The sequence below is a fragment of the Lontra canadensis genome, unplaced genomic scaffold (genome assembly GCF_010015895.1).
Source record: "Lontra canadensis isolate GAN:19392208 unplaced genomic scaffold, GSC_riverotter_1.0 scaffold2, whole genome shotgun sequence".
NCBI lineage: Eukaryota > Metazoa > Chordata > Mammalia > Carnivora > Mustelidae > Lontra > Lontra canadensis.
Genome location: NW_022630996.1, coordinates 38,967,342 through 38,989,089, shown reverse-complemented (window position 1 = coordinate 38,989,089; position 21,748 = coordinate 38,967,342). Strand labels below are relative to the sequence as shown.

General features: G+C 41.0%; 1 protein-coding gene across 2 annotated transcripts in view; it reads right to left on the bottom strand.

The window, feature by feature from the left end:
- The window catches only part of SCRN1 (secernin 1), a 54,427-nt gene extending 43,307 nt beyond the window's left edge, over positions 1-11,120 (bottom strand). Inside the window, exon 1 of one of the 2 annotated variants that reach the window (XM_032872407.1) lies at positions 10,937-11,120. The gene's annotated coding sequence lies outside the window, so the exon portion shown is untranslated. Of the gene's footprint in view, positions 1-10,768; positions 10,858-10,936 lie in introns of those variants that run through there. The other variant, XM_032872416.1, reaches the window with a different exon arrangement.
- Between the last annotated feature and the right edge of the window lie 10,628 nt (positions 11,121-21,748).

Genomic DNA, 21,748 nt, shown 5'->3' with positions numbered 1-21,748 from the left:
TCTTTGACTGTGAAAATTTGCAGCACACACATAACAGTACAATAAACCCCCATAAGGCATCCACCAGCCTCAAAGGCCATCAACTTTCTGCCTTCTTCTTTCTCAATTCTATTTTTAAGGAGACCATTTAATTTTAATTGAATACCGCTGAATTCTCTCTGCCCGCATCAGGACAAAGGTGGGTGAAACCCATCCCTGGTTAACTTGAGAAAGCAGGGTTTTCTTTTCCCTAATAAGACAAATGGTGGGGGGGGGAGGATATGCTTTCTTGGTCTCTAGCTTTAACACAAGGAAATCAGAGTGCATGATAATCAGGAAGATTTGGGTTGTTAATTGTTATTTCAATGTCTTGCATTTTTTACTACTTTAAAGAAGTCAAATTTCATCCAACTCTTTAAAAATACCTTAAAAAAAATGTTCTTCATTGAACAAATGCAAGATAAGCAACTATTATGACTCCTCTGCCTTGGATAGAAAGCAAGAATTTGAGCCAGGAAAAAAAGAAGAGTTAAATGTCATTTTGAATAGCTGAATATTCCTAAATCAGTAAAATGGCTAAGAAATATCCTCTTGTATACTTTTTTTCTTAATGATTGAGATGATCACAAAGTTAGTTGTTATTCATCCCAAAAATACTGCAATAAAGGTTATTAGCTACAAGAAATGAAGAGTGTCTATTTAAAAATTCAAAACCAGGGTGCCTGGGTGGCTCAGTCAGGTAAGGGTCTGACTCTTGGTTTTGGCTCAGGTCACGATCTCAGGGTCATGAGACTGAGCCCGGTGTTGGGCTCCACGCTGGGCATGGAGTCTGCTGGAGATTCTTTCTTTCAGGGTGGCTGGTTGGAGCAGTCAGTTGGGCATCAGACTCTTGGTTTCTGCTGGGGTTGTGATCTTGGGGTTGTGGGATCAAACCCTGTGTCAAGCTCTTCACTGGGCATGGAGACCCTCACTCCTTCTCCCTCTGCCTCTCCTCCCACCCTGCCCCCTGTTCTCTCCCTCTCTCTCTCTCAAATAATAAATAAATAAATCTTTAAAAAAAAAGATTCTCTCCCACTGTCCCTCCCCCAGCTCATGATTTTAAATAAATAAAAATTGTAAAACCAAAATTCCAGATAATCAATGGCCATTCAATTTCATCATAACCCCTGATAATTTAATGGGCCACTGCTGCTTCATTTGCCTCCCCCAAAATACAGCCATTTAGATGATCATGAGTCAAAAAAACAAAACAAAACAAAACAAACATGTGATATGTAATTGGCTATCTGTACATAACACGGAAAGCCAGAAAATATATAAACACACAGAATCGGGGTGTCTGAGTGGCTCAGTCAGTTGCGTGACCAACTGTTGGTTTCATCTTGGGTCGTGATCCCATGAGGGTCATGGGATCGAGCCCTGCACTGAGCCCTGCCTCGGACTCTGAGCTCAGTGCAGTGTCTGCTTGGGACTCTTTAAAATAAATAAATAAACAAATAGAATCAACCTGTTGAAATGAAAAGAGGTCATACAAATTAAATATGGTACCACTAAAATGATGTATGTTATCTAAATAGATGAAGCAAAAAGATCATAAGCAAATGCAACAAAATTTGTAAGAGCTGTAGTATCTCTGGGTTGCAGAATCACAATTTCTTAACTTCCATATATTCAGGTATTTTCAAATTTCCCACAGGAGAGTACAGAATTTGTAATGAAAATATTTAAAAAGAAAGGAAGGAAGGAAGGAAGGAAAGAAGAGTTGCAATCAAATAATCTACTACCCTAACTCACCGCAGGTAATAAACATAGTCTCTCACTAGGGTAGAGACCCAGGAATTGAGGAGGACTGTATGGTCATGGCAAGTGAACTCATTTTACCTTTGGGCCAAATCTGATTCTGCTTCATTTGCAATATATGGTCACATTGAGAAATATTAATAAAGCAAAATGTCTAACTTAATGATTCATGTGACAAACTAACAGCTAAGGAAATGTAGAGCTTTTTATATACAGTCAAACAGAATATTGTGTATCAAAACATGCATTTATTCATAGAACAAGTGGTAAATGGTCACTTCGCAAAAGTATTCTTCAAATCACTCCAGAATTTCTCTATAACGCAAAATATTGTAATATGATGTTTTCCAACTTACAGATGTCAAGAATTTTTCATGGAAACCGCCAAATAACAGTCATTGTAGTTGGCTTTGGTAATACTTCCAATGGATTTGTATGTACTAAATGGCAAGAGAAACCTATACTATTTGAAAAACAGTAGTGCAGATACATATGGCTCATTATTTGTGTATGTTCAAGGTTGGGACACATGTGAATTCAAGGACCATCTGCAAAAACTCTACCACACCAAGTGGTCTGTCCATCACTCCTGGTATTTAAAATATGGTACCACTTACAAGAAAACTCAGGCTGTGAGACTGGCGACTATCATGACTCCTCTGCCTTGGATAGAAAGTCAGAATTTGAGCCAGAAAAAAGAAGAGCCCTTTTAGGGATTTTATAGTGAAGGAAATAGGAAAGATTAGTTGAATAGCATCCATTTCTTATGGATATAACAATTTTTTTAATGGCAGGAAAGACTAGATAAATAGCACAAGCAAGATTAATTTTCCACTCAAGCTTGCCAAATTAGAACAATATAGTCAGATCAAGTTCATTGTAAGGACGATGTTTTCCAATACATGGCAGATTGGAAGACATTTTCTGTCTTTCATAGTAACACAAAGAAAGAAAATGACTTGTATCACATTAACGATATAGGTTAGACTGTGCAGTTAAGTTACTCTAAGAGGTTACATTATAGCTTTTTAAGGAAGAATCAGACACGTCCCAATACAGCTCCTCCACTTATTAAATTCTTTCATCTATGAAGTGTAGCTATGATATTCACCAGGAACTAGTATGGGGATTAAATGAGATAATATATATAGCATATACAGAATAGACAAACACTCAAGGCTTGCTACTTTAACTTGTTCTAAAAAAAAAAAAGTTCTTGAAACATAATGATAACAGAGATAGAGGAAGAATGTGTTTGAGATAGGCAGGTATGTGGTTAGCTGCCAAAATCATTCTCTGTGGGAACGATCTGGAAACTGCTAAGCAAGCCACATCTAGGGTCCTTTCATTTCCTTCTTTTCTCATTTCTGACATTGCTGCCATTGTGTCCACTAATTTGGCAAGGTTGCTTTGAATTATGACCTTCCTACTCCCACCATCTGTTTTCTTCTCCCATCTAAATAATGCATTGTCTAGTCTCATCTTTTCCCATTAATGTGATTTGATATGTACCTGTTAACTCTGCAAAGTGGGATTTCAAAAACTCTTCTCAATCATTCTTAAAATGGTGATTTACGTTCTGTCCCTGTAAAAAATTGGCCAACTATTCATTTCCTACAGAAGAAATAAAGTAGTAAGACTTAAATCTTGCTGGTAACCAGGGGATAATTTTATTATATCTAGCAAAATTTGACCTAAAAACTACTTTGTAAAGACTCATTAATGCTAGGGCCATTTGCTGTGTTTTGCCTTCAGAAAATGTATCCCATTTATTATCAAAAAACCCTGTATTTGTATATGTGAATATATGCATGTATATTTGTATATACATATATGTATGTTCACATATACATTTATGTAAATATAAGTATATACAAAAGGGAGGAAGAGAGAGAGAGAGAAAAGAACCTAGAAGGATTAATGGATTACTATCTAACAGAACTGGCAGTGAAAGTAAAGACAGGATACAGAGATAGAAGCTTTAAATTTTACGTTATCTAGTTATGTCATTTTAGATTTATAGAAAGCTCATATTACTTTTCGGGCTTTTAATTATTTAAAAAAAATCTGTTGCTTTAGTGCTTAAGAAAGACATTTTAAGACATTTCATTTAATTCTTTTAGGTCACTAGGGCACTTTTAAGTGCAATTTTAAAAATACACTAAGGTTTTACTTTGAGAAGAGAAAAAGATATTCAGAGAAGCCTCTGATCACTACATTTTTTTAATTAGAATTTTAAGAAGTCAAATGAATTACCAATATGTACTTTGAGCTCCTAACCACCAACAAGCACCTTGTTCAATCTTGGAGGAAAATGAAACTAAAACGATGTTTTCAAGGTCTTTATCACCTAGAAGAAGTGCTCATGAACAAAACCAAGAGAGAAGGGCAGCGACCGAACTTAAAATAATGATGGGAAATGCTTATAGGAGCTTTCAAGGATATGTAGCTCACTTGAGGGGGTTATATTAAGCACTGGGAGATTTAGGCTATTAAGAACAGAAGGGAACATTAACCTCTCTCTGCTTCACGTGAGGCTCAAGCTGGTTGGCCCTCAGCTCCCTCCCCTCCCAGTCACCTTGACTGAGTAACCTGACACTCCATCCAGTTCAGCTCACCACCATCATAGACTGGGCTGACGATGTGGGAGCTTGTAGAGGAGGGTGTGATTAACACCTAGATCATTCCTGCCTTCTTGGATAGCAGGTTGCTCTTCTGTCCCAATGGGAACAGAACATGTCATTTTAGCCATCCCTCCCACTACAAAAGCTTTGTAACCATCCTTAAGAGTTGCTGAAAAGACCGTTCCGAATAAGGCACAGACTAGGGGTAAGGATGACAGTGAGGATAGAAGAGACCCACAGAATGATGGAAAAGGACGTGCCTGTCCCTGGCACAGGGCAGGGACAAAGTGCTAGAGGGTTGTGGCCGATCTACCTTGGAGATAAAGCAAGTATAGATCCTACCTCACCCCCAATAACTGTCTTCCACATTTCTTGGCTCTTCCAAACATTTCTTTCCCAAGTTCCATTAAACTTTTTAAAAAGTTGGCAAAATGTTTCCAGAGTCTCTCAGGACCTATGATCCAAAAATGATACTGGCTTTATATATTCATTTAACCAGGAGTAATTAAAATAATTAAAATCACAGAATCTTACATTATTACATGTAATAATATAAAACATAAAATATTACAATCTTACATATTACTGTTAAGAGTATGAAGCATTCACTATGTGCTTAGTAACATGCTAAGCAATATATAAAATATATAAATAATAAAATAACTTAATCCTCACAATGACCACTTCACAAGGTATTACTATCCCCCTTGTTTAAAATATTTTATTCATTTATTTGAAAGAGAGAGACTGAGAGAGCATGCACATGAGCGCGGAGGGGGCAGCGGGAGAGGAAAAAGCAGACTCCCCACTGAGCGTGGAGCCTGACACAGGACTGGATCCCAGGATCCTGAGATCATGACCTGAGCCGGAAGTCAGATGCTTAACCAACTGAGCCATCCAGGCGCCCCTTATTATCCGCTTTTTAAGGATGAGAAAATTGAGATCAAGAGTGGTTAAGTCTTGTCTGGAGTCATATAACAAGAACATAGCAGAGAGAGAACCCAGACTCTAGAATGCCCCAAGCACCCCGACTCTACCTGCCATCCAAAGTAGGAAGCGTCCCTGTTGGTGTGGGCTTCTGAGCCCATCCTTGGAGTTCTGTAGTTTTCTTTATAGGGCTTCTGCCCATTTTCAGATAAGTTTACCAGAGAGAGATGTACAAATCCTCAGTTGAGGAAACGGTAAGGGTTTATGGGGACACAAGAGAAGATCTGAAGGGCAGGGGGAGATGCCTGTGTTTTGCTGGGAAGATCCAATACTATATGGAGGTGTCAGTCTTCCCTACAGTAATCCATGGAGTCACTGGGCAGCCATCAATCTTGGATACAACCATGACCAAAAATGACCCTGAAGCTCATCTAGAAAGGATGTGGGACAAGCCAAGAAGTTTCATAAATGAAAACTAATGAGGAAAAACTAGCCCCACATGGTATTAAACCATGTTAGGGAGTTTTAATAACTACAACCGTTCAAGACTGACACAAGAATAGACAGATTGACAGAGCAGACGCTACTGAAATATACTCATATAATGTAGGAAATTAGCGTATGATGAAAGCTGAATTTGAAAGCAAGGTGAAAGAATGTATTGAACGGTAAATGTCGTTAGGATAATTAACTATTTGGGATGGGGAAAGCAGGGGAGAAATCTGTGCAGATTGCCAACTCACTCCTAATCTCCCCCCCCCAAATATTGTTACTCAAAATTTTTAATTTTTAGAACACATATTCGTAGAACCAGAGGAAGGCTGGTCTTCTTGTCGTTGTTGTCATCTTATGCACACGTGCATAAGTAAAAGTGATCTCAGTGTGCAGTGTTGTAGTAATAAAGTAATGTAAATTCTAATAAGCCTTTGTGTTTTAATATGCCATATCTCACCCCACAGAAACCACCCAGCAAGTCAGGGGACAGCTGTCATTCACCCCATTTTAAAAAGGAGACTGAGAAGCATCTCAATGAGTGACTTGCTCAAGGTCACACCCCCTAATCAGAGGCAGAACCAGAGCTTGGACTCTAAATGAGATATGTTCACCTCATTTTGATGTGCTAGATACGTTTGTGAAACCAGCCATCTCAGATTTGGAAATCACTTTCCACTGTGACTTGTAGTCGTGTCCACGCTGCCTTTCCACCACCCTGGTTCCTGTCCCACCACCACAAACCCTGACAGTCACAGTTCCACCCACTCTAAACCCTGGACCACTGCACACACTGCTTTTTCCACCTCAGAAGTCTCATAATTCAGCAGCCCCCGGGTACTTCATACTCATGCTCTCCAACTCCCTAGGGTCCCCGAGCACTCCCTCCTCATAATCCTTCTCCATCCACTCTGTCTCCTTCCCTCTTTTATCGAAGTGTCTCTCTCCTTACACACCCAGTTCTGTGCACAGTACCACACCCCCCAACCAACCTCCGCTTTCTGTTAATGCAAGACAGATGCAAACCACATCATGTAATCTTATGTTTTCTAGAAGCCACATGTAAAAAGAGAAATTGGTAGGGACGCCTGGGTGGCTGAGTTGGTTGAGCGGCTGCATTCGGTTCAGGTCATGGTCCCAGCATCCTGGGATCGAGTCCCACATCTGGCTCCTTGTTCAGCGGGGAGCCTGCTTCTCTCTCTGCCTCTGTCTGCCTGTGCTCACTCTTTCTCTCTGACAAATAAATAAAATCTTTAAAAAAAATAAAAAATAAAAAAGAGAAATTGGTGAAACTATTGTTAATAATATAGTCTACTTGAACTGGATATATCTAAAATATTACCTCAATATATAATCAACACAAAAATTATTAATGACATAGTTTAAATTCTTTTTTTCATACAAATTTTGAAATCTGGGGTGTAGTTCACACATCTGTGTGGACTAGCCACATTTCAAGGGCTCAAGAGCCACAAGTGGATGGTGGCTACTGGCTATTGAATTGGACAGCACAGACCTAGGCTGTCATTCCAATGAAAATGGCTTCAATTACTGCTGGATAAAGAGATCAAGCGTGACTTTTTTTTAAAGATTTTATTAATTTATTTGACAGACAGACAGCACAAGTAGGGAGAGAGGCAGGCAGAGAGAGAGAAGAAGAAGCAGGCTTCCTGCTGAGCAGAGAGCCCGACTCAGGGGCTCCATCCCAGGACCCTGAGACCATGACCTGAGCTGAAGGCAGAGGCTTTAACCCACTGAGCCACCCACGCGCCCCATGCATGACTTTTTTAAAAATAACTTTGAATTATTCTTCTTCAACCAACACAAATTGCTCATGGTTAAGAATTTCCAAACCTTGTGATTTTAAGTATCTTTGGCATGTCAGGGGGATTTAAGTGAGTGAATCTTCACATTCAGGCTCTAAGATAAGTTATTGTTTTTTTAAACAGCACGTGTGGCATCATCTGTCTTCCTTTGCACATAATCATCCATACCTAGCTCCCATCTGCTTCTCCACTGTGAATTATCCTCCCTCTTCCCTGCAACCTGTGCAACATCTCCTTCTACAGATCATTGGGCTGAAGAAATGGAATGCCCAGAAGAAATATTTCGTATCCTCATCACTTCCATGCAAATATTAACCCATTCACACTTTCCAATCTGGCTTTAGAAGATCTTTGGTTACTGGTATATGACCAAGGGAAATCAAATTCAGATTCTAGAAAAGGCTCTGTATGCAGTGCTGCTTCAAAGTTTTTTTTTTTTTTTAATTTTATTTATTTGTTAGAGTGAGAGAGAGAGAGAGAGCACAGTCAGGCAAAGTGGCAGGCAGAGGCAGAGGGAGAAGCAGGCTCCCCGTGGAGCAAGGAACCCGATATGGGACTCGATCCCAGGATACTGGGATCATGACCCGAGCCGAAGGCAGACGCTCAACCAACTGAGCCACCCAGGCGACCCTCAAAGTTATTTTAAAACAGGCTCGTTGTTCACATTTACTTAAAATTCGACATACTCAAAAGCTATTATATATCCCACTTTGGTTTCTTTTTAAAAGAAATTGACCCAGTGATTCTCCACAAACACGAGCCACTCATTTTTTAATCCAAAGAATGCACTTCTCGCTTTAAAGAATAGGAGTAAAATTATGTTTTTGGTGCTTAACTATAGAAGCAGTCTAGTCACTGGAAAATGTGGACATGAGGTGCACACAGCTTAAGAAGTTAAATGGTTTTGGGGTGCCTTGGTGGTTCAGTGGGTTAAGCATCTGTCTTCAGCTCGGGTCATGACCCCAGCAGGATAGAGCCCTCCATCAGGCTCCTTGCTCAGTGGGAGGGCCTGCTTCTCTCTCTCCCTCTGCTGTTCCCTCTGTTTGTGCACACGCTTGCTCTCTCTCAAATAAATTAAAATATATTTTTTTAAAAAGTTAAATGGTTTTGAATTTGGAAACTAAGATGTAGTCACTTACTTTAATTACCCAATGATTTTTATATTCATGTTACAGTTTGCTTTCGAATTGCTCTGTTTGCCATCCTAGTAATGACAGGTCCGTCCCTTTTTCCCTAGGCTGTGAAATGTGGCATGTAGAACCCTGACCTGGGCAGTTACCAGACCTGGATTTCGATCCTCACTGCCAGTTGCCAGCCAGCTATATGACCTTGGGTGCAGACTAGTCACCCTGCTGGCTTCAGCCTCCAGGGCTATAAAAAGGAGGTTGACAGCAGAGTGCTTCCAGATCGCCATTCCTGACCGAAGCACTAATCTTCCTCTATTCCCATTATCCCTGAAACACGTGCCTCCTTATGCATCCCGTTCTTCTTAAATGAGAAGATGGCTGGCAGCACAGCAGTGAAACCGCAAGGAAAAACTGTTTAAAAAAAAAAAAATCCTAAAATGAGTCACCTTTCAAGAATTTATCATTGTCTGATGCCTGGGTGCTTGATCATGGAGCTGTATCAGTTCTTTCATTGAAACTTGCTCTAAGAACCTGGTAATTATTATGTACCGTTCTTGGGTGATGTTTACACTAGACACTCAACTCTTTTAAGATCCACTCTTAGGTATAAAATAAACAGAAGTGAGTTATGCATCAAACAGACATAAGCAGCCACATAAATTGTCCTTAGTGCAGCCTGGAGAAAAATTAGCTCAAAATCACAGAGAATTCTAATTAGGTCTTTGCACCAGCTTTCAATAAGTTAGAGAAGATAATTACAGCTCCCCAAACTTCCCACTTCACCTCCCCACGACCCTGCTGCCTAAATCTAGCCAGCTACAAGAATCACTCCCTACCCCTTAGGACCAGCTGCAGCAACACCCAGGAGAGCCTTCCCCGCAGCCTATATCCTCACCAAGGCTTAAGTCGGGGCAGGGGATGTGAGCTGTGGTCTCAACGGCTTCCGCCTGGCCCGACTTTTTCATGCTGCCATGTTCAATTAACATAGATTTCCTCTGCAACCCATGGCATCTTTTGGTCAGACTGGGAACACAGTTGCACACACCCACACACACACAGCCGGGGAAGCTGGACACAAGTCTAATTCAAGACCAAACTGCAAGTCAGAATTAAACAGCAAATCCAGAAAGCCCATATGTAAAACCGTACCAAGTCAGTTTTGAGTCAGAGTGAATAACAGTTTCCTTAGATGCACTTGGGCTTAATGGACATTTTAAACCCCTAAATCCGAGTGCTCGTCACTTCTCTAAAAGTTGAAGCGTTCCCCCTGTTTTGCAGACCCCACTAGTCAGAGACCTCAGCAATGATGTCGCCAAATAATCAGCGGCCGGACCAACAAGCGAACCGAGGGCTGACGAGCATAATCATAGCAGAAATGCTACCCGTAAGTGTCCTGGCGCCACGGCGTACCTGTCCTGACACCCCACCCCCAACTCCAAAGAATCGCCCGGAGTGTGGCTGGGGGCGGGGGATGTGGTGTCAAGTCCTGCAGCCCGCCCAGACGACAGTAACAGCCGTTAAGAGCAGGCCAGTCCCCTGGACACGATTAGCGATCGCAAACCGGATGGACGTGGGCGCAGAGCCAGGTCAAGGACAGCGGGTCCCACCAGGCAGCCATGTTCGCGGAACCCGGGTAGCAGGTGCGCTACCTCCCGGGAAGGTGCCAGGCCCACTCCACCACCAACGCTGCCACCACCGAGCGAGCTTCGAACCCCGGGAACAGCCCAAGAGGTGGGGGGGGGGGGGTCACAGGCACATACCCCAGCGGAGCAGCAACTTGGCTGCCAGTTAATGGAAACACAGGAAAAGCACCCGGAGGTCAGAGCAAAGGATGGGGCTGGGGTGCAGAGCGGGGAGACAGGGTCAAACCCGGCGGCAGTGCCCGCGCCTGGGGTGGGGCGTCCCTGTCCTGCGCCCCGTCAACCTACTAGCCCGAGTCATCCGCACCCGGCCCGAGGCCACCTCCCCATCCCCCCGGAGTCCCCAGCTTGCCCTGCCACCACCCGCCGGGTTTCAGCCCGGGGTCTGGCTACCCGCGGGTTTGAAGGGACAGGGGTCGGCAGCGAGGCACAGGGGACGACGATGGCGGACGCGGCTGAAACGCTCGAGGAGAAGCGGCGGCGGACGCCCCGCGCTCCCAGCCGTGCCCGCCGCGGCTCACCTGCCCGGCGGCGGGCTGCGGGCTCGGCTCTGCGGTGCTGATGCTGCGGCCGCCGAGGGTGCGGGTGCTGCCGTGGCGGCGATTACTGCGGCGACATCGGCGGCTGCAGCTGCAGTGGCGGAGGCGACCGTCGGGCGCTTCCCCCTCCTCAGACTCTCGGCGCTCGGGCCCGCCGCCCCCTGCGCACGGCTGGCCCGGATCACGTGACCGCGGGGCCCACCCCCGCCTCCCCCACCCGGGCCCCGGGGCCGCGCCGCACCCGCCGCGTCTGGGCGCCGGGGCTGCAGCGCCTCGCTCGGGCGGTAGGGGAGGGTGCCTGGGAGCAGGGGAGCGGCTGAGAAGGCGGCTGTCGCCGCAGAAAGTGGCTTGCTCTTGGCTCGATTTCTAGTTCTTGGTCACGGCCGGGATTTCTGCCCTCTCGAAAGCGAGAACTCGGGCTTTACGGAGCCAGGCCGCACTCCCGCCGCGCGCACTCCCGAACTCCGCAGTGGGGTTGCTACGTGCGGCCTCAGTGCCTAAGCAAAATTTCCCCGCGGGAAAAACGTGTCCTGTACGTCGTGGATTCCCAGGTCCAAGCCGACTCCCTGGTTTTAAAGGTGCTGTCCTGCACCATGTTGCTAAGAGGGACCCTATGCTGGGTATTTGGACATTGAAGCCCAAAGAGGTTAAGAACTTCGCCCAAGATTACACAGCAAATAGCAAAGCCAAGATTCCATACCTTGGGTTAAGAAATACGCAGACAGGTGACAGGTGTGTTGATGCTGGCATCAAGTTCATTAATCGGGACATGACCATCTGTTACCAGATCACAGATTCTACCTCTAACAAACTGAGGAGAAAAGCCCAACTCAAAGGATATGAAGAGGTAGTTCACAAGAAAACAAACTCAGTACCACTCAGGCACATGAAAAGATATTCGGGTTCACTTAGCTGTTAATCAAATATACAAGGTAGCATTTTCCATCTATCAGATTAGCAAAAGTAAAAAATTTTATAGCCTCCACAGGGGACAATTTTGCATTATGTCCCCAAATAACAAATACATATATAATCTTTGATCCACGGATTCCACTTCTGTAATTTATCCTATGTATATACTGATAGAGGTGTGAAGTGATGTGAGTACAAGGTCATCCATTGCTGCATTATTTGTGCTAACGAAGACTGGAAGCCAATGTCCATCAATAAAGGACCATTAAGGAGTGCCTGGGTGGCTCAGTCGTTAAGCGTCTGCCTCTGGCTCAGGTCATGATCCCAGTGCCCTGGGATGGAGCCCCATATCCCCTTGTCAAGGAGCCTGCTTCTCCCTCTCCAGCTTCCCTGTACTTGTGTTCCCTCTCTTGCTATCTCTGTCATAAATAAATAAAAATCTTTAAAAGCATAAAAAAGTAGTAATAAAAAATAAAGAACCATTAAATATATTGCAACATATCAATACAATGGAATGTTATCCACCTATAAAAATTTTAAAATGGGGAAGCTCTATCTCGGTGTACTGATATGAAAAATTCCCAACCCATACTAAGGGAGGTGAGGGGACAGAATCCTGTGTGTGTTACCATTTGTGGAGAAAAAAATAAGACCATACTCATATTTGCAAATGCATGGCATATCTTTGGAAGAATACAGAAGAAACTGTAATAATAGATGGCACCAGGAAGGAGAATTGGGTGACAGAATTCAGGGGAGGGAAGGAGACTTTTCTTTCATGTCTTTTGAATGTTACCCCTGTGCTTGTGGTTTGCCACATGAGTGAATGGACAGTAGGAGAAGACTGAGGGGATCAGTGGAATACTGCAGGAAGGAGCAGTGGTCAGACACTCTTTGAGCACAAAAGGACCGTATTGTGCAAATAGACCAACCATGGAAACCGTCCTTTTACTTTTAACCTATTTCTCCCTTTATGTTAGTGTAGGTCTTTGGTTTTCTGTTTTGTTTTTGTTTTTGTTTTGACACAGAAAGAGAGATCGATCACAAGTAGGCAGAGAGAGAGGGAGAAGCAGTCTCCCCACTGAGCAGGGAGCCCAATGCGGGGGCTCGATCCCAGGACCCTGAGATCATGACCTGAGCCGAAGGCAGAGGCTTAACCCACTGAGCCACTCAGGTGTCTGTTGTCTTTTTTTAAAAAAACCAAATATAATTGGATCCTGCTTTTCATTCAGACACTCTTTGTGTTTTAGTTAGAGTGTTTAGAGCAGCAGCTCTTAACATTTGCCAATGTCTAGAGATAGCTTTGGTTGTCAAAATGGCAGAGGTAGGGGAGGTCTCTCCTGGTACCTAGTGCACGGAGGCGAGGGACGCTATTAACACACTAGGACACAAAGCCCAGCCTCCCACACCAAGAATTATCTGGCCCTCAATGTCAATAGTTCTGACATTGAGAAACTCTGGTTCAAACCATTGATTTTTAATGGAAATATCAACATGGTGGGTTATAAATATAACATCTTGATGCTTCCATTTGTTCCATCCGTTCTTTGCTTCTCTGTCTCTTTTTCACTTTTTATTTGCCTTCTTTTGAAAAATTGAGGGGTTTTTTAGTACTGCATTTTATATCCATTGTAGATTTATTAATCATACTGGGTGTTTTACTTTGGATAACTCTAGGATTTACAATATGCTTCTTAAATCTAGCACTATCTACTGTCAAATAATATAATTTCAGGTATAGGGGCGCGTGGGTGGCTCAGTGGGTTAAAGCCTCTACCTTCAGCTCAGATCCCAGGGTCCTAGAATTGAGCCCCGCATCGGACTCTGCTCAGCAGGGAGCTTGCTTCCTCCTCTCTCTCTCTCTGCCTGCCTCTCTGCCTACTTGTGATCTCTGTCTGTCAAATAAATAAATAAAATCTTAAAAAAAAAAAAAAGGATGTGCTTGGCCCATTTAAGGCTTGTTTATAAACTATTTAAGACAGGTCTAGGGTAGCTTTAACTCTACGGCTACTTCAGCCCTTCAACTAAGGTATGACTCACATAGGGGCTCTAATAAATGCTCCATGGGATCCATAAAGTGATCCCAGCTGGTAGAAACGTGAACAAGTCCCAGTTTTGTGTGAGATCTGAAGGTTGTGGAGGCCCAGTTCCCAGTGGTTATTCTTTCCTCAACCTTGTGGAGATCCCTCTGCTGCAAGCATAGACTGGTATTCAATCAATGACTAAAATGCAGATTTCTGAATTTCTTTTCCAGTTAGTTTTCTGCAGAACTCTGTCCCACAAACTCTAACTGCTTTGACCTTCCTGAACTCTGATCTCCGTTTCCTCAGCCCCACAAGACAACTGGGCTTTGTTTTGTTTCCCTTCTCTTTGCTGTGTGTGGTTCAGGAATTGCCTCCAAGCAGAAAGCTGAGGTAATTGTAGGTCTCATCTCATTGTTTCCTTTCTCTTGAGAAACAGTCCTGTTATGCCTGCTGTCCAGTGTCTGACCCAAGTTGTCTCGTGTACTTCATTCCAGGTGTCTAGTTGCTTACAATAGGACAGCAAGTCTCATAGCAATTTTCCCTCATGGCTAGCTTTGGAAGTCTAGGAACACTGATCTTACTGCCTGTAAGGAACCAAATGTACTGATATAGAATCAACTAGGCCCATTATTTTATAAACTATAAATGCATAGTTTACTTATAGAAGTTCTTCAACATGCCTAATTTAACAAGAGTCATTTATGGAACACCTGTACCAGGAACTGCATTTTTGCTACAAAGATGTAAAAGGTATATCATAGGCTGTCCTCTCAGAAGACAGAGGCAAGCGAGGAAATTAATTAAGTATAAAGGTAATATATGCATATATGCTATGTTCCTGTCAGAGTGACCTAAGAGTTCTGCACAGATAAATCTGTTGATCTAGCGTACTGGGAACTGTGAACAAATGTGAAAGATGATCATAAATGAGGGTTATCCAAACAGAGGCCATTAAAAAAAAATTATTGATGACAATGTTGCCTTGTTCATTTTTTTTTTAAAGCAGAACTGCTGTCTAAAGAACTCTAGCCTGGGCAATGATTATGAGGAGCCGAAGTACATGAGTAATTGAGAAATGCCTTTAACACATTACTCATGGAGATATTTTCCACTTAGTGCTTCTTTTAGTGTATAATTGCAGCAGGGAGAAAAAGATCTGTCACTGGGCAGATCTCATGGGGATGAACAACAGACAGTATTATGTGAATGAGACACTCACAAATGGGTAAGAAAGCCTGTGTAATTGCTTTGTATGTAATCTTATGAGAACCGAAGAAGCTGAGAGAAAAGCCATGAAAAAAGGAGAAAGAAAAGCACCAGTTAAGATTAGTCAGCCACCTGCCTTAATCCTATGACAACCATCTTTAAGAGGTTAGTGTTCTGAATTTGGTTACCATAGAAACAAACCTTTAGAATGCCCTTAAATCAATTTACAGAATTACTGCCCATATTGAGTATAGGCAACCCCAAGAGACTTTAAGTATTAAAATCTATTTTAAAATTATTTTTAGAATTTAAATGATCCATCAAGCCTTTTAAATATGTAATTAGATAGCCAAAATGGTTTACTATATGAATTTCTCAGATTGTCAGTTTTTCTTTACTGTGAATATAAAGAAAGAATTGAGCTTTAAGAATTATTAGGAAATTTCTAGAATAGGCAAATAGATAAAGTAGTTTGGTAGTTGCTTAAGGAGTTGGGGAAAGGGGGGGATTTCTTTTTAGTAAAAAAAAGTTCTAAAATTAATTGTGATGGGAACTCCTGGGGGGCTCAGTTGGTAAATGTCCAACTCTTGATCTCAACTCAGGTCTTGAACTCAGGGTCGTTGAGTTCAAGCCCTGAGCTGGGCTCCATGCTGGGCATGGAGTCTACTTAAAAAAATTTTTGTAAAATTAATTGTGATGGTTGCACAATCCCGAGAACACTAACATTTATTGAACTGTAAAAAAAATTACTGTTACATATTAATTTTAAATTTTAAAAAGTACCCTACCTAAAAAAAAAAAAAAAAAAAAAAAAAAAAAAAAGACAACCATTGCACATTGCCCAGCTCAGAAGAAATAGGTCAATGACAGAGAGTGAATACTTTTGAAGAATTATTGCCATAGTAATAACATGTTAGGAACAAGGAGTCCAAGGAGCAGAGTTGATTTACTGTTCAGTCTTAATGAGAGTAAGAATCAGTTAACTTAGTAGGCTGCCTAATTTTCTTAAAAATTATAACACAAAACAGAAAACCTTGAATACTCATGCATGTGGAAAGAAAAACAAAGGCACATGACACCTCATAAAAGATTATTTATCTTATAAAATTTAGCCAAGGGGCGCCTGGGTGACTCAGTGAAATAAAGCCTTTGCCTTCGGCTCAGGTCATGGTCTCAGGGTCCTGTGATCGAGCCCCGCATCCGGCTCTCTCCTCAGCAGGGAGCCTGCTTCCTCCTCTCTCTCTGCCTGCCTCTCTGCCTACTTGTGATCTTTTTCTGTCAAATAAATAAATAAAATTTAGCCAATACAATATGTGGAAAAACAGGAGAGAACAATTATGCTGTGGGGAAATTTGACAATTGAAATAGGATTTCATGGAAAGATCCTTTTTAGTTCTTCCCTATTTTCCTGCAAGTAAAATGTTTCTTATTTTAAGGCAAATTTCCTGTATTTATACTAGTCCTCTTCTTAGTTATTCTAGACAAGTATATTACCCATTTAATTTAGCTCCTAACTTAAGAGCTACTTAAAAAAATCTAGACTGTCTCAAGAAAATGTGGTCTGTACAAAATAACTGCCACAGCAATTTAAGGAGATATGATCATAACAAGAAAAAAACCACCAGTATGTGGTTGAATGTCATAATACCTAGTCTCCTGCCCAGAGGTAAAATTATAATCAGTTATATTGACATAAAACACACTCGGGCAGAGGAAGTCCAACAAATGAATGAGAAAGTGCTCTAAGAAATTGGAATTAAGGTCCAAAGGGTCTCTTTACCCTTACTTCATCATGTGTGGCCCTGTTCCTACTGCAACTGTTTATTGGACAGGAAATTAATTTTAACCTATAGCAGTGTGGAATTTTAAATTAAAGAAATGACTTGTAAATTCCCAGAAATCCCCAAGTGGGATATAATTTAGCTGTTACTACAGACCAAGGGGACAGCATTCACTTTAGATTTTTAGAGTAAAACCTCAGCAAATATCTCATGCAATTTGTGTTTAGATCATAAAATAAAATTAATGTGAGTCTAGCTCCTAGGCACTTAGATTGGCTTTGTAAATGATCAGCTGACTCGTACTCACCGAAGTCATCCATTTTATGCCAGAGGCTTTATTAGCGGTACAAGAACACGGAGCACTGGTAAACAAAAGAATCCATGGAGAGTACGCTAGGTGTTACAGATCTCTCGAATCTTCCAAATGTTTGTATTTGTTTCTTTTCCTCAACAATGACCTATGTATATCAAAATGAGTCACTTCATCACTTTAGTAAACCAAAGCTGAAGGGATTAAAAAAATTACTGTTGGTTTTACATGGAGAACTATTAGGAATTATAAGAGAAATATAGAAATGTAGGCAAAGCACAGAAAGATTCCAAGCTGACCAAATGGAATTTTAGCTGCATGGTCAAGGCAAGTCTTCAGAGAGGGGAAATCATGTACTAGAGAGAGCATGTCAATGACTATCTTTAATACAAAACTATATACATACATAAACATATATGTATGTATACATATATAATTTATTTATATGTATATATTATACACAGGACAAAGTTTATACACTACACCTAAACACACATACATATACATATATTTATGTTTTTAAGAGGTTAGTTTTATTTTTTCCTATATCTCTTGACCATATATATTCTTCTTAAGGGATAGGCTATAGATAATTCTGAAAAAATAATATAGAACAATAATTTGGAAAGTCTGGGACTCTTTCTTCTAGTAGGAAAGATGTTCACAAAAACATATTTACTGATGATCTAACTTTTTGCTGTAAGAATTCAGAGTCATAAAAATATTCTAACTCTGGAGGAAATACTATCTCCACACAAGTTAACCTTTGGACTGTATGTTCAGTTTTAGGCACAATTAGTTGCCCCAGTGACCAACATTTTACAGAAGACCAAAAAAGAAAAAAAAAAAAAAGACTATTAAGAGAAAAATATCAGAGACTATATATTCAAGGGCAGGGAAATAGTTAATCGTCCCTCAAATTAAGATTCTTAGGCCACCAGTATCAGTATTATCTAGCAAGTGGGTTAAAATGCAGATTCATGGACCCAATCTAAGGATTAATCAGAACCTCTGGGGAAAGGGTTTAGGAATCTGGCTTTTTAACACATATTCCATGCAATTCTGGTGTACACTAAATTTGAATGACTGCTACATTTCCGCAACATTTGGGAACCAAAGCATACCTCTCCTTGTATTTACACATATTCCATGCAATTCTGGTGTACACTAAATTTGAATGACTGCTACATTTCCGCAACATTTGGGAACCAAAGCATACCTCTCCTTGTATTTGAGGGTAGAACTATGAAACCAAGGTTTGTAAGGGTCTTTCTCTGCTGTCAGCCTGGAGCTGGAGATATCAGAGGCAGGGCTAAAAGCAAAGGCAAAACAATATTTTTTTTCCAGATTTTTAAATTTAGAGCAAGAATGCAAGAGCATGGGGTGGAGGTGAAGGAGGCAGAGGGAGAGAATCTCAAGCTGACTCCCCACTGAGCAGGGAGCCCCAAGACCCAGGACTCGATCCAGAGATCTTGACCTGAGCCGAAATCAAGAGTCTGACACTTAAGACACCCCGAGCCCCAAAGCAAAACAATTTTTTTAAAAGATTTTATTTATTTATTTGTCAGAGAGAGAGACAGAGAGCACAAGCAGGGGAGTGGCAGGCAGAGCAGGCAGAGGGAGAAGCAGGTTCCCTAATGAGCAAGTAACGTGATGCGGGACTTGATCCCAGGACCCTGAGATCATGACCTGAGCCAAAAGCAGCCGCTTAACCAAATGAGCCACTCAGGTATTCCCAAAACAGTATTTTAAAGGCAGAAAAGAATTTACTTTCCAAGAAAGACTCCAAAACCAGATGTAAGAATGTATGGATTTCATTATACTAAAGGGATTATGCAAAGCTTACTAAAAAGAATGCTACAGATATTAAGAGAAGTACTATAATTTTTATGTTTTCAAATGGGCATATGAATGTATAATCATGCTTGACATTTTAGATTTCAATTAAAAAAAAAGTGGGGAAGAAACGAAAACAAAACAAAATAACCCTTTTGATCAAGTGCTTCTGCATCTCTTGAAAATAAGTTCCTTGTTATTTTTTCTCAGGGTAACTATTACAATAATTTATTTTTTTTAGTAGAAAGGTGAGAGACTTTCCCATAACACTCCACCAAGTCCCTTCTCCTCTTGCAATTTCCAAACAACACTGAGAAATCACCCATACACTCAATTCAGTGGGGACAGATAGCATGCTGAAATCTAAGAGCATTATAGATGTACAGAATATCCTATAAATCATGAATGAGTACAAATTCTTTTCCACAAGTGAAGATTCAAATGGCTAATTCCCCATCTAAATCAGAAATCATTTTCTTATTATTTTTATGGCAACCCAGCATTTCATTTAATTACATAATATATTTTTATAGTGCTCATTTACTCTCTGGGCATTAATCATAATGTCCATCTCTGACAAAATAAAATCCCAAACCAAAACAATAGTGATAACTACCACCAAAACCGAACAACTAAACAAAACCCAACACACACACTTTCTCCAGTAACAAACATTCACTAATAACTACTGCCTATAATGCTCAATATTAAATGCTTATTTCAAAACTATTTATTTATTTTTTTTTAAAAGATTTTATTTGTTTATTTGACAGAGAGAGAGGGATCACAAGTAGGCAGAGATGCAGGCGGGGGTTGGGGGGGTGAGCAGGCTCCTTGCTGAGCAGAGAGCCCGAGGTGGGGCTTGATCCCAGGACCCTGAGATCATGACCTGAGCCAAAAGTAGAGGCTCAACCCACTGAGCCACCCAGGCGCCTCTATTTCAAAACAATTTAAAAGGAAACACAGCTTTCCTTATAAATATATCTAAACAGAATAAATAATCAGAGGCACATTCAAAGTGTCACCCTCTCCTAAATAACTTGTCCATCCTCCCCATCTAGTTTCAACATAAAAAGCAAAGGAAACCGTCAAGAAAACAAAGAGGCAACCCACAGAATGGGAGAAGATATTTGCAAATATCTTCAGATATTTGCTACAGAAAAAGGGCTGATATCCAAGATCTATAAAGAACTTCTCAAACTCAACACCCAAAGAGCAGATAACCAAGTCAAAAAAATGGGCAGACATGAGCAGACACTTCTCCAAAGACATACAAATGGATAGGAGACACGTGAAAAAACGTTCATCATCATTAGCCATCAGGGAAATTCAAATCAAAACTACACTGAGATACCACCTTACACCAGTCTGAATGGCAAAATTCAACAGGGCAAGAAACAACAAATGTTGGAAAAATTGTAGAGAAAAGGGAACCCTCTTAAGCTATTGGTGGGAATGCAAATTGGTGCAGCCACTTTGGAAAAAAAAATGTGGAATTTTCTCAAAAAATTAAAAATAGAGCTACCCTATTACCCAGCAATTGTACTGCTGGTTATTTACTCCAAAGATACAGATGTAGTGAAAAGAAGGGCCATATGCATCCCTATGTTCATAGCAGCAGTGTCCACAATAGCCAAAATGTGGAAAGAGTCAAGATGCCCTTCAACAGATGAATGGATAAAGATGTGGTCCACATACACAATGGAATGTTACTCAGCCATCAGAAAGGATGAATTCCCAACTTTTGCATCAATGTGGATGGGACTGGAGGAGACTTTGCTAAGTGAAATAAGTCAAACAGAGAAAGTCAATTATCATACGATTTCACTTATTTGTGGAACATATGGAATAGCATGGAGGACATTAGGAGAAGGGGAAAATGAAGAGGGAGAAATCAGAGTGGGAGACAAACCATGAGAGACTATGGACTCTAGGAAACAACCTGAAGATTTCAGAGGTGGGTGGCTGGGGGGCAGGGGGCTGGTTGAGTCTAATGATGGATATTAAGGAGGGCACAGATTGCATGGAGCACGCTAACAATGAATCATGGAACACTACATCAAAAACTAATGATGTACTGTATGGTGACTAACATAACACAATTAAAAAACAACAACAACAACAAAAAAAAACCCTAGAATAATAGTTAGGAACATCAGTAAAGCTGCTGAGGAAACAGGTACTTGAAGAATTTTTCACAAAACCAATTATTCCCCAAATAAAGTTTATTTTGAAAATATAACATAGTCATATAAATTTAAATAGGACACATCTAGCAATATTAATGAGTCAAATTATATTACAAGTGAGGTTGCCGTTCATGTCTGATTATTCTGGTGAATGGAAAGACATAAAGTTGCAGCTAAACCAAAGGCAGATACTTAAAAGCATCATAACTTATTTGTATGTTTTCATTTCATACTTGTGACTACATATTTAGATGGGAATAAATGTAAATTCACATGAGATAAAGAAATATGCTGCCCAAATAAACAAAATTATTTTTACTTTTCCTACTCAACCAATAATGTCTATACAAGGTAGCACCCCATGACAAGCTCGTTCCTTTCCAATGAACACAGCATAAGGCTTTCAGTACTGTGGTTCCTAACTCCTCCAGGTGGGAGTAAAACAGCAGTGACAATTTAAGAGTTTTCTACATATAGCTGATTTCATCAGAAAAAGGTGTTATATATGCTCTTCCCAAGACCTTTATGTTTTAGTG